A 16,784-nucleotide genomic window follows, 5' to 3' on the forward strand; every position below is an offset into this window, starting at 1 on the left:
TATATCTCTATATATCTATATATATATAGAGAGAGAGAGAGAGATAGGTACTTATGTAGTTAGATAGATATAGGTATATAATATTTATGTTCAGGTAATTCTTCTGACATGGGTACCTGTCTTATTATGAAAAACTGTGATACATAGAGAAGAGTTTTAGGGCTTACTCTATACCAGTTATTTTTAACAGAGAAAATCTAATGTATAGAATTATAACTTAAGTATGGAATAACTGAAAAAAAAAGGAAGTACTAAGGTATGTCAGGGATCCCCAAGACTACATCTAGGTTCACTGAAATGCATCACAGTATATGGCATATAGTCATACTCAGGCTATAGTTTACTGCAGAAAAAGGATATGAAGCAAAATCAGCAAAAGGAGAAGGTGCATGACTGAAATCAGAAGGAAACCAGTCTTAAGCTTCCAAGAGTCTTCTCCCAGTGGAGTCACAAAGAATGTGTTAAATTTTCCCAGCAATGAATTACGACAATTCACATGAAGTGTTTTCTACCAGAGATTCTCTTTAGAGACACAGTGCCCAATGTCTTACTGGGGACTGATCATGTAGGCACTCTCTGCCTATCATTTGCCAAAATTCCAGACTCCAGAGGAGAGCAGGTGCTTGGTATAAACCACAGTGTTTGCACAAACACTTTAGGCACAGCCAGCTATCTTATCAGGGAAAGGTGAGAATCTTCCCAAAATCTTAGTTTCCAGACACCAGCTAGGGCCCAAACTTGCAACAGGACTTTCTGAGGATAGGGGACTCAGGCCTGCTATGTTAAATCTTTTCTGTACATAAGGCATCATGGAGGCAGAAATGGCAGGAAACAGTTACAGGAAACACCCCATGCAGTTGAAAAAACAATGAGAAGTTGAGATCACTAAATTTGGAAATTTTGGAGGAGTGGCCTCCTGGAGTGAAACTCAGACCTCAGAGTAGGGCGTGGTGTTCAGCTGGCCATGATGTCTCTGAGTCAGAGAAAGAGACTGGAAGCCGGGATTCAAACCTCCACTGCAGGATGGGTAAGCAGACAGCTGATGCTGGTGTCTCTAAGGGATGTTGGATGAATTGGTCCTGCAAATGATGGGAAAAATTCAGTCTAGACAACCTTCTGACTCTAAAACAAACTGCCACTGCCAAAGGAAGAAAGAGTGTGACTGGGGCAATGCTAAGAGGAAAAGGAAATCAAATAAACATGCAAGAAAGAACAAGTCCTTTTTCCAGCTCTTTAGTCTATCTCTAGCGTTCTCTTTTGGTAGAGCCTAAAGGAGCATTGGGCAAAGAGTATGTGGTTTTCAGAATTTCAGCCCCAGCTGCACTAGTCTAGAAAGGTGGATTTGGAGCTGAGACATTAGCTTAGTAGCTAGAACAGGATTTTGATTTTTCTCAGACCACCCCATGAAAACTTAGGAGGCTTATGAAGGGAATTCATACATTATAAAATTGCAACCAGAACATTTGGGATGATGCTGTGGGCGTACTTGCCATAGCAACACACACTACTACAATAAAATATAAAAAGTAAGTGACCTGTGAAAAGTAGCATGTGTGTACCAAATGAGATAATTGTATCCATCACGTGGCTCCTAAGCCATTTCCATGGACAGCTAATTAAAAATAAGCAAGAATCAGAATTATGTCATCTCATCCTGGATGGCGGTGGTCTCCTCTGTATTCTTTTCTATGTTGGGAGGTAGGTATCATAACCATGCAGTGACCATAGCCAAGTTTAGTAAAATTTTCAGCCTTTAATGTCTTACCTGACATTGTTATGTTTTTGAATATTACAGCCTGACCTGTTTTTTTGTAGCAATATGAAGCCCCTTCTACTGTCTTCTACCTTGCTGTCATCCAACTCATGTGACCCCTATTAACTTTATCCTGGTTACTGCCACTTCCTATGTGCATGGAAATGCAGTCTTGGTTGCATTCATTCAGTCCAGGTAGCAGTGTGCAAAAAGATATGAAAATAATAACTACTAATGGTTGCACAACATTTTGAATGTATTTAATACTACTGAATTGTATAGTTAAAAATGGTTAAGATGGTTGCTGGGGTCTGCTAAAGTCTCTCAAAATTCATGTGCTGAAACTTAAACCCCATTGTGGTGGTATTAAGAGATGAGCCTTTGGGGAAGTGATTAAGTCCTGAGGGCTTTGCCCTCATAAATGGATTAGCATCTTATAAAAGGACTGGAGGGAACTAGCTTAGTTTCTCTTACCCTTCCTTTTCTTCCGCCATGTGAGAACACAGCATCTGTGCCCTCCTGAGAATACAGTACCACGGCACCATCTTGGAAGCAGAACAAGCAACTCTCACCAGACACTAAACCTGCTTGTGTCTTGATTTTGGATGTCCCAGGCTTCAAAACTGTGCAAAATAAATTTATATCATGTGTAAATTAAAAAAAAGAAAGAAAATAACTACCACATATTAATCACTTAACCTGGGGCAGAAATTTTCAAGAGTATTTATACATTATCACATATAAATCCTGCAGGACAGGTGTTATTTTCCATTTTATAGAAATGAACACTAAACTGAGGTTCACGGATCTGTAACACCTATATACTTTTTTTGGGGGTGGGAGGAGATAGAATCTCACTCTGTCACCCAACCTGAAGTGCAATGGTGCGATGTTGCCTCACTGCAATCTCTGCCTCCTGAGTTCAAGCGATTCTCTTGCCTCAGCCCCCCAAGTAGCTGGGATTACAGGCGTGCACCACCATGCCCAGCTAATTTTTGTGTTTTTAGTAGAGATGGAGTTTCACCATGTTGGCCAGGCTGGCCTCAAACTCCTGACTTCAGGTGATCCTCCCTCCTTGGCCTCCCAAAGTGCTGGGATTACAGGCGTCAGCCACCATGCCCGGCATGTATATTCTTTATAGCAGGCCACACTGCACCTAGATATCTCTTACTAAAGATCTCATTTTCTTTCTTAAACCTCATACTCAGTCTAACATCACAAACAGAGCCTTGGTTTAGCAGAAAAAGTCTTGGAGTAAGAGCCATAATAGCTGATCTCTCCTTTTATCTATAACTTAATTGGGCTACCATTTTCCTCTCTTAAAGCATTAACATAGATATCTGCTAAGGAAAGCAATGAGTTAGAGTGGGAATATTATGAGCCTTGCAATCAGATATGCAAAGTTTTAAATTCAAGTTCCATCTTTATTATCTGAGTAAGCTTAGGAAACTTAGCCAATTTTCTCAACTGCAAAGCAGAAATAGTATCTAAGTCACAAGATTACTGTAAGAATTAAAATAGTCTATGTAAAATGCTGACTATACTTCATTTGTTTTGTGAAATTGATTTAATAAATTTCCTGTAAGGTTTTAACTGCTGAAAGCTTCCCATCACTTGTAAATTGCTTTTGACTATTTGGTAGGGAAATAGTTAGATCCCTTTATTTCATGTCTAAATTCTATGAAACATATTTATAGATGTTTATTTCGCGTTTCCTTTCTGTTTCATGCGTCCAAGGTCCTGGCCACTAAAAATAAAACAAAACAAACCACATCCATCATATGTACTGTGTTCTTGCCTAGTTTTACTAGCCATTTCACCTCTCTTATTTTCACAGGAGGAGTGGAGATGTTTTATTTTATTTTTAGAGCCAACACTCTAGGTCAAATGTAAAAACAATTTTATATAATTGAACTCTCGCTCACCAAAATTATCCTTTTATTTTAAATCAGCATTTTTCTATTATTACATGCATTAGGGACAGCATGACTTTACTACTATACTTCAGAAGGCAATGAAAATGCATGCTGTGCAAAAAGGACAGCATTGCGAAGGCTTAGTAAAGTGTGAATTATTTCCTAGTTGAAAATCCAGAAGTGCTTCCCATTACAGAAGTAAAAAAACACTTTCAGTGAGGTATATTTAATTGGGCTAAGTTATTTTCCTGGACCAAGTAATTATTACTTATTATTTACATGTTATTTATTCTCATCTATGGTCTTTGTTATATTTATCATTAATTTCTTCTTGAAATGAAATTCTGTTTTCACAAGATTAAGTCTCACAGCCTTTTAGAAAGATTTGTTCACCACATAATCAATAGTAATTTTACAAGCAAAGAAAAATTTGAGTATACAGTTAAGACTTTATAGGGAATGAATTGAATCAGTTCACAAATTAAATAAGAGCTGGCTTTCTCCTGGATTTCATAAAGCTGATGCATATATACCAATAATAAACAAAAAAATGAGGAATTAAAAGTCTTATAATTTAGATTTATCATTTTCTGTTAGAGATAAAATTAGCAAGCACAAAATCAGTGTTCTATATCAGCATGATAGGATGCTAACAAAATAAAGTCCAAATCTCAGTGACTAAACAAACAAAAGCTTGCATCAAATCACATGTGGATAGACCAACTAGGAAGAGGAAGTCTCCTATCTGGAGTGATTCAGAGACACAAAATTCCTCATTTTATGACAGCGCTTTCCCAACACACAGTTCTAGGATGACTACAGCCGGGAAAAAGAGAATATTGAGAGTACAGTACCCACATTTTCAATGTTTAGGTCCATAAATGATGCTCATTGCTTTTGCTCACATTTCACAGCCTATATCTAGTAACATAGTCTTGTCTAATTGAGAAAGGACATGGTTAGTTAAATCTTTCTCTGTTGCCAGAAGTAGTGAACAAACAGATATCAATGAGCATTAGAAACTGCTACAGTACTCAAAATGTGCTTTTAATTATATTTGTTCAGTAGTGTTTATATGTGCCAGGTAGGTATTGAGGATGCTGTGGTAAACAAAATAGACATTTTAAAAATCCTCAAAAAACTTACTGTTCAGAAGTAGATCTACACACACCAGACTTTCAACAAACAATGTCTCTCAGTCAATTCATTGGCCTGGTTCATGATCCAAGCAAAATGGCTTTGTGCTTGATCTGGGTGCAAAAATACTCCAATTTTACCTTGAACTACAAAGTTTCTGGACTTCGTACATTCAAATGTAATTTCCGGCCTAAGCAAAGTAACAGAATTGCAGGTGTTTAGCAGCTGGGTGCCCAAGTGTGCACTGTTTCAGCTTGACTTTTTATTATACAAGTGCACGCACAATATTTGCTACTTCTGTGCAAGCGGGCAGGGTTCAGCATGTGTTATATTAAATTATTGATTCCTAGTCTAGGTATACAGCACTGGATTTACTTTCCTGAAGTCTGCACAGCATTCAGCCTCACAAGGGGAAAGTATGTTGAGATCAAATTTAGAGTCATATGGCTTGCCACAGGCTTCAGTATTACCCTCTCTGCCTGGTCCCATTGTGACACTGGATTGGTTAGTTACAGAGAAGAAAGTAACGTTCATGAAATCCAGGTTTCATACCTAAGTTTTATTGTTGTTTATTTGTTTATTTTAGGCAAGAAACAATGACACCATGTTCTATACCACAAGCCCAAGAGAGTCTGGAAGCTATTTTTTTTAAGAGAATCTTCTCTATACAAAAACATGAAGCTGAATGGGGAAACAGAGATTACAAGTATTTAATAGATTTAAGTGTGTCTAAATATGCTACAAGGGAAATCAAGACAAACTAACTAAAACTCAGGGAAAATTCAAATCATGATCATTGAAAACAAACGATGATAGCATGATAAATAGCCATAGGTTTGAAAGGTGTGTGGGTGGGAGGGAGAAATTAAAAATGTTGATGTATAGGTACAAACCTATAGGTAGATAGAGGAAATAAATAATAGTGTTCAATAGCAGACTAGAGTGACTATAGTTAGCAATAATAAATTGTATATTTCAAAGCAGCTAGATGAGAGGATTTGAAATGTTACTAACACATAGAAATGATAAATACTCAAGTTGATGGATACACTAAATACCCTGACTTGATCTTTATATATTCTATGCATGTAAAAATACAGATACCCCACACATATGTGAAATATTATGTATCAATAAAAGAAATAGAAGAAAATTAAAGATAAAAATGTAAAGCAGACCCCCAAGCAAAAAAGGAAAGCAACATTTGGATAATAGCCAAGTGGCTAGTAGAATATATTCAAAAGCAGGCTATTTAAAAAGCCACTCCAGAGGGGGTCACAAATATGCTTAGCCCAGTATGGATGTAGTCTACAGAAAGAAGCCTTTGCTTTTCAATGGGGTCATTTGCCTGGAGGCCGAATCCCTCAGGTGCACATGGTATTTAGTATTCAAGCCATTCCACAGAGCCAGTGACAAGATCAGTGAAATGAAGTCTTTCACCCTAACCATGACATTTCTCTTAAAAATCACCAAACAAGTCATTTGTTTGGTAATGGCTTGTTTACCAAATGAATGATGAGACAACTTGAATAAATGTGCAATTGGATATGACAAATCTCATCTATGAGGCTCAATATCTAAAAACCATTATACTAATTGATCCCTTGCTCAAAACTATTTATCTCTTGGATAAAATTGCCCATAGGGCATACTGATCATGCAAATTGTTCTTCACTAAATGAAATCTCAAACAATTCTGTTGCTGCTAATTTGACTTCTGGTAGTGAGCACTCCAAGATTTGATTCAGTTATGTAAAGATAAGAACACCACTATTCCAGGATGATAAAGAAGTGTTAGAAATGATTCTTCCTGTTATGGAGACTCTAAACCAAAACAAACACACAAAACAAAAAATAATCAAAATAGACATGTTTTATTCAGCATAGGCTGCCATAGCAAAATACTACAGATGGGGTAACTTAAGCAATAGAAATTTATTTCTCACAATTCTGGAGGCTAGAAAGTAGAAAATAAAGCTGCTGGTAAGGCAGGTTTTATTCTAAGGCCTCTTATTTTGGCACACAACTCACTGTATGCTTCCATGTCTTCCTCTTTACATATATGCTGGTGGTTTGTGTGTACATGGTTTGTGTTTATGTGTGGAAAGAGAGAGAGAGAGATAGTGCACACAAGCTTTCTGGTGTCTCTTCTTACATGAGTACTAATTTCATTATGATGGCCCCACCTTCATAACCCCATCCAACCATAATCAAAGGCCCAAACTCCAAATACTATCACATTGGGTGTTGTAGTTTGCGTTTTAGGGGAACACAAACATTCAGTTCACAATGAGACTTGTATGAGGATAGGAGTATCACTATTCCAGGAAAATAAACATGCATTAGAAATCTTCCCTTTCCTTATAGATCCTGTAACTAACATAAGCTTATGAACAAACACATGAAATAAAAAATAATCAAAATAAGATTTTATACGATGCTAAAATAGCAGATTGCAAAACAGTCATTAAAACAGTGAATGAATGCACGTATAAATTTTGAAGGTATATATGATATAATGTTTATTAATTTATAAATCTATAATAATCAGTAAAATACATGCATTTTATGATAAACATGAAATATGATATAGAATATAGTAAATATATATATTTATTTACTTTTATTTTATAGAAAACATATGTGCTATACGACTTTGTGGAAGAAATAAGATATATATTGAGTCTTACATCACGAAGAGTAGAATTAATGCTAGTTTAGGATCCAAATCAGTTTTATTACTAATATGTATCACAAGTAGAGACATAAGAAAGCATACTATTTAGAAATAGAGATAAAAGATGTTCATAGGGATAAGTATGGATTATAATTATATAACACTCAAAGTGCTATACAAAACAGTTGTAAGTACAATTGTTTTTATTTGAAGTTCTTTTTAATGGTAAATGCTTCAAGATGTGTTTGCACTTGCAAAGCATTATGCACATGTGAACACGTGGGACATAAGCGCAACAAACATTTATATTTGATGATTATATTTGATCGTCATTATATTTGATGACTCTTGCAATCCAAACATACTGCTTGAATACAAATGACTAGTCAATAGGTACAATAACACATTTTATTAATACATTTCTATCATTTTTTTATCTGATATGAATAGTGTATGCTGTCTTAGTCTGATTAGGCTGCTATAACGAAATATCTTAGACTAGGCAGTTTATAAACAACAGAGATTTATTGCTCACAGTTCTGGGAACTGGGGTCATCCAAGATCAAGGCAACCACAGATTCGGTGTCTGGTAAAGACTCTCTCTCTTCTTCAAAGACGTACCTTCTTGCTGTGTTCCCACATGGTGGAAGTGGCAAACATGCTCCCTCAAGCATGTTTTAAAAAGACTCTAGTCCCATCCATGAAGGCAGAGCCCTCATGACCTAATCAACCTCCCAAATGCCTTTTCTTAACCATCACCTTGGAGGTTAGGTTTCAGTATATGAATCTGGGGATGTGGGGACACAAACATTCAGACCATAGCCTCTTATTCTGTCTTTAACCAAGATAAAAAGATTCATCCTAAGTAATTATTTTTACATTAATGCTTTCCACAAGTATTGGATAATAATGACAATGATGATGATTATTCCATTTGCACTTTTTTTGACCAGGTGTTTTATACACTTTATGATAATCTGCCTGTTCTGATCTGAACTATTTCCTCCAAAAATTCATATAATGAAGCATTAACCACTAGCACTTCAGAATGTGCCTGTATTTGGAGACAGGGTCTTTCAAGAAATAATTAAGTTAAAATCAAGTCATTCATTTGGAAGTTAAACCAATACAACTGATGCCTTTCTAAGAAGATATTATGACACAGACAGGTACAGAGGGAAGACCATGTGAAGGCACAGGAAAAAGCCAGCTACCTGGAAGCCATGGAGACAGGCCTCAGAAGAAACCAACCTTGTGGACACCCTGACCTCAGACTTCCAGCATCCAGAACTGTGAGGAAATACATTTCTGTTGTTTAACTCACCTAGCCTGTGATACACTGTATAGTAGCCCTAATAAGCTGATATACTACCCAACACCATTTATAATGTAAAATAAAAAGAAAACACACAAGATTCAGAAGGATTGATTTATTTGCTGGAGGTGAAGTTTGGTTTTATTTACCATTATTTACACTTTATGGCAAACAATTTAAGAAAAGATAAGCTTATTTTTCTTTCTTGAATTTTTCACTGAAGATCAGATGGGTTGTCTTCAATCTAATTTCTTAGTTGGAAAGACTGTGTATCTTGTCTTGTTAAATTGAACTGATTAAAGCAAGTGCATAACAATAGGCAAGAAGATACTAGAAAGTTTAAGAGAATCACTCATGCAAATTCCGACATAATGTATCATCCTCCCATAGCTTAGAGAAATTTCAAAGCAAAAATAAACTCGTGGCTTCTTATAAAGCAATGCATGCAAGAAAAGCTTCTACTAATTTAAATAAGTATTTATTTTGCTGTCAGCTGTAAATAAATGCATTTCTTTTTTCCTATAAAATTGAAAAGGAGCACGATAATACAAAATGAATCAGCTTTTTTGCCAGTAAAATGGGTTAAATATATCTTTTTAAAATCGAGTGAATATATATTATTTCTTAGTTATGGTCACTTCCTTTCTTCAAATTTCAGCATCTCTTAAGTTCTCTTCTCAGGAGAACTATAGTATAGCCTAAAGTTGGAATGTCCCTTCCAAAACTCATATTGAAACTCTATCTTCAATGTGGCAGTATTTAGAAGTGGGGCCTTTAAAAGATGATTGAATCATGATGGCTCTCCATTCACGGATGGATTTATTCATTTGTTGATTAATGGTTTAATGGGTTAATAGGTTAACATGCTGTCATGGGAGTGGGTCTAGTAGTTTTACCAGAAGGGGAAGAGAAACCTGATCTAGCATATTAGAATGCTAGGCTCCCTTTCCCTGTGATAACATGTGCCACCTTAGGACTCTTCAAAGAGTGTACACCAGCAAGAAGTCTCTCACCAGACTTGGACCCTAGACCTTGGACTTCTCAGCTTATGGAATTATAAGAAATATATTTTGTTTGTTTATGAATTACCTGGTTTCAGGTAGTCTGTTATAAGCCACAGACAAGGACTTTACCCTACTTAATAAGTTTGACAGTGTGGAACGGAACCAGATTGCCAGCCAAAATATCTACACAAGTTCATAAATTTGCCTGTCACAGTTCCACAGATGCTCACAGAAGACATGAGACTCCTGGTTAGAGATAAAGGATTCTATTACTCTCAATAAAAGCAGTGGCAAGAGTATTGGTACTGTTCAGCTGGGTCTCTGCATCTCACGTCTCACACGGAGACACAGGAGGCCAGGTAGAGCTTCCATGTGCTGTGGGATGTGCCATAAGAGAAGAACTTAGGGAATCCACCACTTCATACTAAGTAGTAAACAAACCTATTCTTTTTATAGAGAAAAATTTGGTTTAGCTCAGAATTATGTAATGCATTCCTGCAATGCATTTCTTCAGATCTCAAAATTGCCAGCTGCATAAACAATACTAAGTGGCTTGGGCAAAAGACAAATCAGTCTTGTGCTTTTGCACACTTGTCAAGATATATAAGGAAGCAAGAGACCCAGAGAAAACTTCCTCTCATCAGTAGATGTTTAAATGTCATTTTATTTATTTAAAGATAGGTAGAAAGAGAGATATGTTAGATAATTTTGGTCCATGCATTGTTTACATTTATTATATACAACAACAAAACTATAAGAAAGGAACTGTAATCATTAACCATTTTCAAAAAATGTTTTAAAAACATGAAGTGATTAGGTGAATTGCTCAAGCAGAGTGGTAGAACAATGGTTCTGAGTGAATGCAGAGATTTTCTCAAACTCTGCTCCAGGGACAGAAGTGAATCAGTAAAAATTACCTTAAGTAAATCAATAAAAAATAATTTCCCTCAGCTCTGTTGTGAATTCAGTACAAGAGTCTTAGATATATAGTAGTTGCATTTATTGAGATGTTAATTTGCTTAAAAGATTGAGAGCTATCTGTGTTTAATTCTCTATGTTTCCTATTCTAACTCAAGAAAGTAGCTAGTCCTTTATTACTTGTTTCTGTGATTTTGTAGCCCATCTTCAAAACATTAGTTGTCTAAAGACGATGCATCTTTTGGTCTCGGTGGGGAGGACCTTGAAATTAGAAGTTGAGTAGCAGGGAAAGAGTGAAGGAAAGAGATACATGCTTTGAGATGACGGAGCAAGAGAAAATATAGATGATGGATATTAGTGGCCTCACTAGGAAATGGCAGAATCTGTGACATATGTGAAGTGGAATTTGTGGTGGAAGTTGTGGCTAGGGTGTGTGGCATGTTTTTAGCTGAGCTTGTATATTCAATCATGGGAATGTAACTACTGAGCTTAGTAGCAGTAAGTACTAAGTTCTAAAAGCCTCCTAAAATTTTCCTTCTGTTTAAGAACAATGTTACTTTTGCACCAAAGAAAGTAGACTGGGATGATTGAGACTGTCTACAGTCTAACCAAGTAAAATTCAAGCTAAATCTAGCCTAGTTGAAATAAAATAAAACAATTTTTCTTGAATGCTGGTGTGTCAACAAGTGATGTTGTGCAACATATAAAATGCCCCAAATAACTGACCAATCGAAAGTATTTGACTGAATTAAACTTGAATGGAATTGAAAGTGTTCAGTATCTGGAGTTTGAACTATTTCCTAAAGGGGACATGCTATCATTATTTAGAGATATTTAATTGCCACTACTGGTATTTACCTAGTAGAGATGTACCTGCCTACTTCTTTGGGGAGCAAAGATAAATCATAGATGAGAGACTGGTAGAAACTGAAGGAACTATAAAGAACATCAAATATAATTTTTCTTTTATTTTAATATTAAGAAAGATTTAAATATTACACAACCTAATAGCAAAACAATAATGTGAAATAATGTCTCTTTTTTTTTTTTTTTTTTTTTTTTTGCAGTTGCAAGATTTAATAGAATGAAAACAGAGCTCCCATAAAACGGGAGGGGACCCAAAGGGGGTTGCCGTCACTGGCTCAAATGCCTGGGTTTATATCCCGATCATTGTCCTCCCCCTGTGCTCTGAGGCAATAGATGATTGGCTATTTCTTTACCTCCTGTTTTAGCCTAATTAGCATTTTAGTGAGCTCTCTTTACTACCTGATTGGTCGGGTGTGAGCTAAGTTGCAAGCCCCGTTTTTTTTTTTTTTTTTTTTCTTTTATTATTATTATTATTATTATTATACTTTAGGTTTTATGGTACATGTGCCCAATGTGCAGGTAAGTTACATATGTATACATGTGCCATGCTGGTGCGCTGCACCCACCAACTCGTCATCTTGCATTAGGTATATCTCCCAATGCTATCCCTCCCCCCTCCCCCCACCCCACAACAGTCCCCAGAGTGTGATGTTCCCCTTCCTGTGTCCATGTGTTCTCATTGTTCAATTCCCACCTATGAGTGAGAATATGCGGTGTTTGGTTTTTTGTTCTTGCGATAGTTTACTGAGAATGATGATTTCTAATTTCATCCATGTCCCTACAAAGGACGTGAACTCATCATTTTTTATGGCTGCATAGTATTCCATGGTGTATATGTGCCACATTTTCTTAATCCAGTCTATCATTGTTGGACATTTGGGTTGGTTCCAAGTCTTTGCTATTGTGAATAATGCCGCAATAAACATACGTGTGCATGTGTCTTTATAGCAGCATGATTTATAGTCCTTTGGGTATATACCCAGTAATGGGATGGCTGGGTCGAATGGAATTTGTAGTATCTGATCTTTGACAAACCTGACAAAAACAAGAAATGGGGAAAGGATTCCCTATTTAATAAATGGTGCTGGGAAAACTGGCTAGCCATATGTAGAAAGCTGAAACTGGATCCCTTCCTTACACCTTATACAAAAATCAATTCAAGATGGATTAAAGACTTAAATGTTAGACCTAAAACCATAAAAACCCTAGAAGAAAACCTAGGCATTACCATTCAGGACATAGGCATGGGCAAGGACTTCATGTCTAAAACACCAAAAGCAATGGCAACAAAAGCCAAAATTGACAAATGGGATCTAATTAAACTCAAGAGCTTCTGCACAGCAAAAGAAACTACCATCAGAGTGAACAGGCAACCTACAAAATGGGAGAAAATTTTTGCAACCTACTCATCTGACAAAGGGCTAATATCCAGAATCTACAATGAACTCCAACAAATTTACAAGAAAAAAACAAACAACCCCATCAAAAAGTGGGCGAAGGACATGAACAGACACTTCTCAAAAGAAGACATTTATGCAGCCAAAAAACACATGAAAAAATGCTCACCATCACTGGCCATCAGAGAAATGCAAATCAAAACCACAATAAGATACCATCTCACACCAGTTAGAATGGCAATCATTAAAAAGTCAGGAAACAACAGGTGCTGGAGAGGATGTGGAGAAATAGGAACACTTTTACATTGTTGGTGGGACTGTAAACTAGTTCAACCCTTGTGGAAGTCAGTGTGGCGATTCCTCAGGGATCTAGAAATAATGTCTTAAACCTAAATTACAGCAATAAAACCCAGACATAAAAAAGAGTATACTCTTTTACTCCAATTTAATGGGAACACAACACAGGTTGAAGGTATTGGTTATGCTGGAAACCAGATTACTAGCAGCCCCCTTTAAGGAGCGCTAGGGAGATATAAGCAGACCTTCTAAGATCTGGTTACGGCCCATTCTTAAATTCTGTGTGTTGAGTACGTGATTATGTTCAGTTTGTGAAAATTCATCAAACTGTATATCTATGCTATTTGCAGTTTGAGATTTGTATAGTTTACTTCATTTTCAAGTAAGAAAAAAACAGAAATTTAAATTAGTTGCCTAAAATAAATTAAGTCATCCGAATCCTAGTTGAATTTTCTTTACAGTGCACAATTCTATTTTTGCATTGTATATTATAAACCTATGTCTGTAAAATAATAGAAATAACTAATATGGCAAAGCTTTAGACTAAATGAAGTTCTAATCAAATATACTTTCAAATAATTTTATATATTGCCCCAAAGTCAGTCCTCTCTTGATACTAATTTTAAAAGTAATAAATGATATAATGAAAATAAATATTGTAACTTGAAAAGTTAATGTTTCTTTTTGCATAATCTCATTAGCTCTGTCCAGATAGAATAATGGGGAATCTCAAAACACAATGGAGTGTGTATTAAATGCAAAATTCCATCTGGGGGCCAAATTGGGCAGCTATAATAAACCAATTGCCTACATCTAGCCTATTCTATGTAAATATTGCAATTCTCTAGATATTTATGTGAAATGACAAACAATATATCAAATGACAAGCAATAAATGCATATAATTATTTAAGTATATAATTAAATTCCTTGTATGCATTTTATTTTATATAATGTTACCTGTCCTTGGAGACCTTAGAAGTTTGTCAGATGTGTTGGTTTACTGCAAGACAGCCACATTTAATTATCTGAGGGAAAGTATAACACAGTAGAAAAGTATAGCTGGTTTTGCTTCAATCAATCCAAAGAAAGGGAATTATTATAGTACAGTTTTTGAATGATGTGCTTTATTTCGCACACCAACCAGAGGCAATAGAAGCATCTGTCCCAGTAGAAGCCTAGAGACACCAGGATATTTCCTTGTTCATTCATAACTGGTACTTTCTTTTTCAGTCTTAACTGTATAAATGTTGCCAAAATATATTTATGCCAGGTGTATCTTGATATAAATATTGAACTGATGTATTTTTATTGTTGATATAAATTTATATCTTGATATAAATATCGAACTTATATATTTTTATTGTTGAAAGAATTATAACTCTTAGAAAAATTGGTTTGAGTATGGTAGCTTCAATATTTTATGCAAATACCTTTCATGACAGAACCTATGATACCAGAATCTAAGAATTTCATGAAACAGACATCAGCTAAGAAACCCTTAATATAGTGAGCTCTGAGCCATTTTGCTTTGGTCTCCTTGGCAGGTGTTATCTAATTTCAGAAAACCATAAGAAATTTAATAAATTAGTTAAGAGGACATTAATGATACAAAAATATCAGAAATCAAAAATATATTAAGATTTATCATGACAATTAAGTGAAGAGTGCTTTTCTTTTAATTAGAGAAAGGATTATTCACCAAAAATGACTAATGATATAACAGTATAAAACCTTCATTTGCCACATGAAAAAACTTAGGTCCATCGCAGCTAAGATGATTAAGAGAAATTTTCAAAGCATACTGGTTCATTGATAGCTATGCTAAGTTTGGAACTCCACTTTCTGTTTCTTGACCATTACCTCCGTCCTTCCTTCCTTCCTTCCTTCCTTCCTCTCTCTTTCAAATTTATTGGGATAAAATTCACATGCCATACAATTTACTCACTTAAAGTGTATAATGTGGGATTCTGCAACCATCATCCAAATCTAATTTTAGAATATTTCTGTTTCCCCTTTAAAAAAAACCCATACCCATTAGCTGTTAATTTGACATTCTAGCACATGTCTTTTGGAAAACATGTATATACACTTCTTTAGGGTATATACCTAGATTAGAATTTCTAGATCAAAGCTTTGCATGTGTGCAGCTTCAGTAGACAGTGTGAAACAGTTTTTCAAAGTGACTGTACTGAGTTACGTGTCTATCAGAGCATAAGAGTCTCATTTGTTACACATTCTCATTAACATTCGATATTTGCAAAGCATTTCATTTTAGCCATTCTAATAGTATGTGGCAGCATTAAATTTTGGATTTAATCTTCTATTCTTTGATAACTAATGAAGTTGAATGCGTTTTTATCTATTTCTTGACCATTTAGATTTTCTCTTTTGAGAATCATCTGTTCAAGCCTTTTGTTTGTTTTTCTATTAGGTTGTCTAATATTTTTATCTTCCTTAATACCAAAAAGAGAAGGAATTCCAAATAAGATCACATTTTGTGGTACTGAGGGTCAGGACTTTAAATATAATATTTGAGGGGACATGATTCAATCCATAACATCATCTGTTGAAAACAACTACAAATGTTTGATAAAATATTTTTTAAACACTGTCTTTAAATGAGCTATATGTAGGCTAACAAATAAGAGGAATCTATTTAAAGGAAAGTTTCAATTCAGAGAGGCAAGTAATCTCTCAGAGCAGCTAAGAAACTTTTCCCATAGTGGCATTTACTAATTAGGCAAACTTGGGCTTTGGAATTTAAGCTTCTGAAGACAAGAAGGATAAAGTAAAGACCCAAAGCTCACCTCAAGTGATATGTCTCATAAAAATTTTCCCCACTGTAGACTGTGATCCAAAATACTGTACTTCCTAGGACACCACTTAGAAGGTTGCCTTGTCAATGAAAGAGCAAGAAAAATAAGCAAAGGAAAAACACCGATAACTGAGAATCAGTCATGAGTTTTGCATAAGTTTACAGCCTGGGTTTACATGACCTGCATTGTACATGAAATCTTAAGTCACAATCTTGGTTTTTGATGGTTTTGACTTGGTAGTGCCTATAGGACTGGCAGAAGCAAACACAAATTCTTCCTAACAAAAGATACCTTTATTCTAGGCCTCCAAAAATCTGTTAAAAACATTTTTAACAACAGTAAGAAGTACCCAACGGAATTAGCCAAATATAAAAAGAAATCAGGCCAAAAAAGCCCAAATGAGCAAAAATAACAGAAGGCAGAAATGGACTCAGACAAACTTCAGATATCTGCAATTATCAGAGACAGATTATAAAGCAACCACATTTACAATGTTTAAGGAATTATATATAAGCTTGAAAATATCTCAGAGACCCAAAATTATTAAACATAGCCTAATATATTTTTTAAAGCCAAAATGAACATTTAGACATTAAATATACAAAAACCAAAAGCAAAAACTTAACGGAAAGGATTGTCATCAGATCAGACACAGTAGAACAGGCAAATAGTAAACTAGAAGCAG

The 16,784-nt window shown here is 35.4% G+C and overlaps 1 long non-coding RNA gene across 1 annotated transcript in view; it reads left to right on the plus strand.

The window, feature by feature from the left end:
• Window positions 1–941: 941 nt before the first annotated feature.
• LOC112133134 (uncharacterized) overlaps window positions 942–16,784 on the plus strand; it is a 116,866-nt gene continuing 101,023 nt past the window's right edge. Inside the window, exons 1-2 of the long non-coding RNA XR_002914807.3 lie at window positions 942–1,027; window positions 8,649–8,775. This is a non-coding gene — a long non-coding RNA (uncharacterized LOC112133134). The remainder of the gene's footprint in view (window positions 1,028–8,648; window positions 8,776–16,784) is intronic.

This window comes from Pongo abelii, chromosome 3 (assembly GCF_028885655.2).
Source record: "Pongo abelii isolate AG06213 chromosome 3, NHGRI_mPonAbe1-v2.0_pri, whole genome shotgun sequence".
Classification (NCBI taxonomy): domain Eukaryota; kingdom Metazoa; phylum Chordata; class Mammalia; order Primates; family Hominidae; genus Pongo; species Pongo abelii.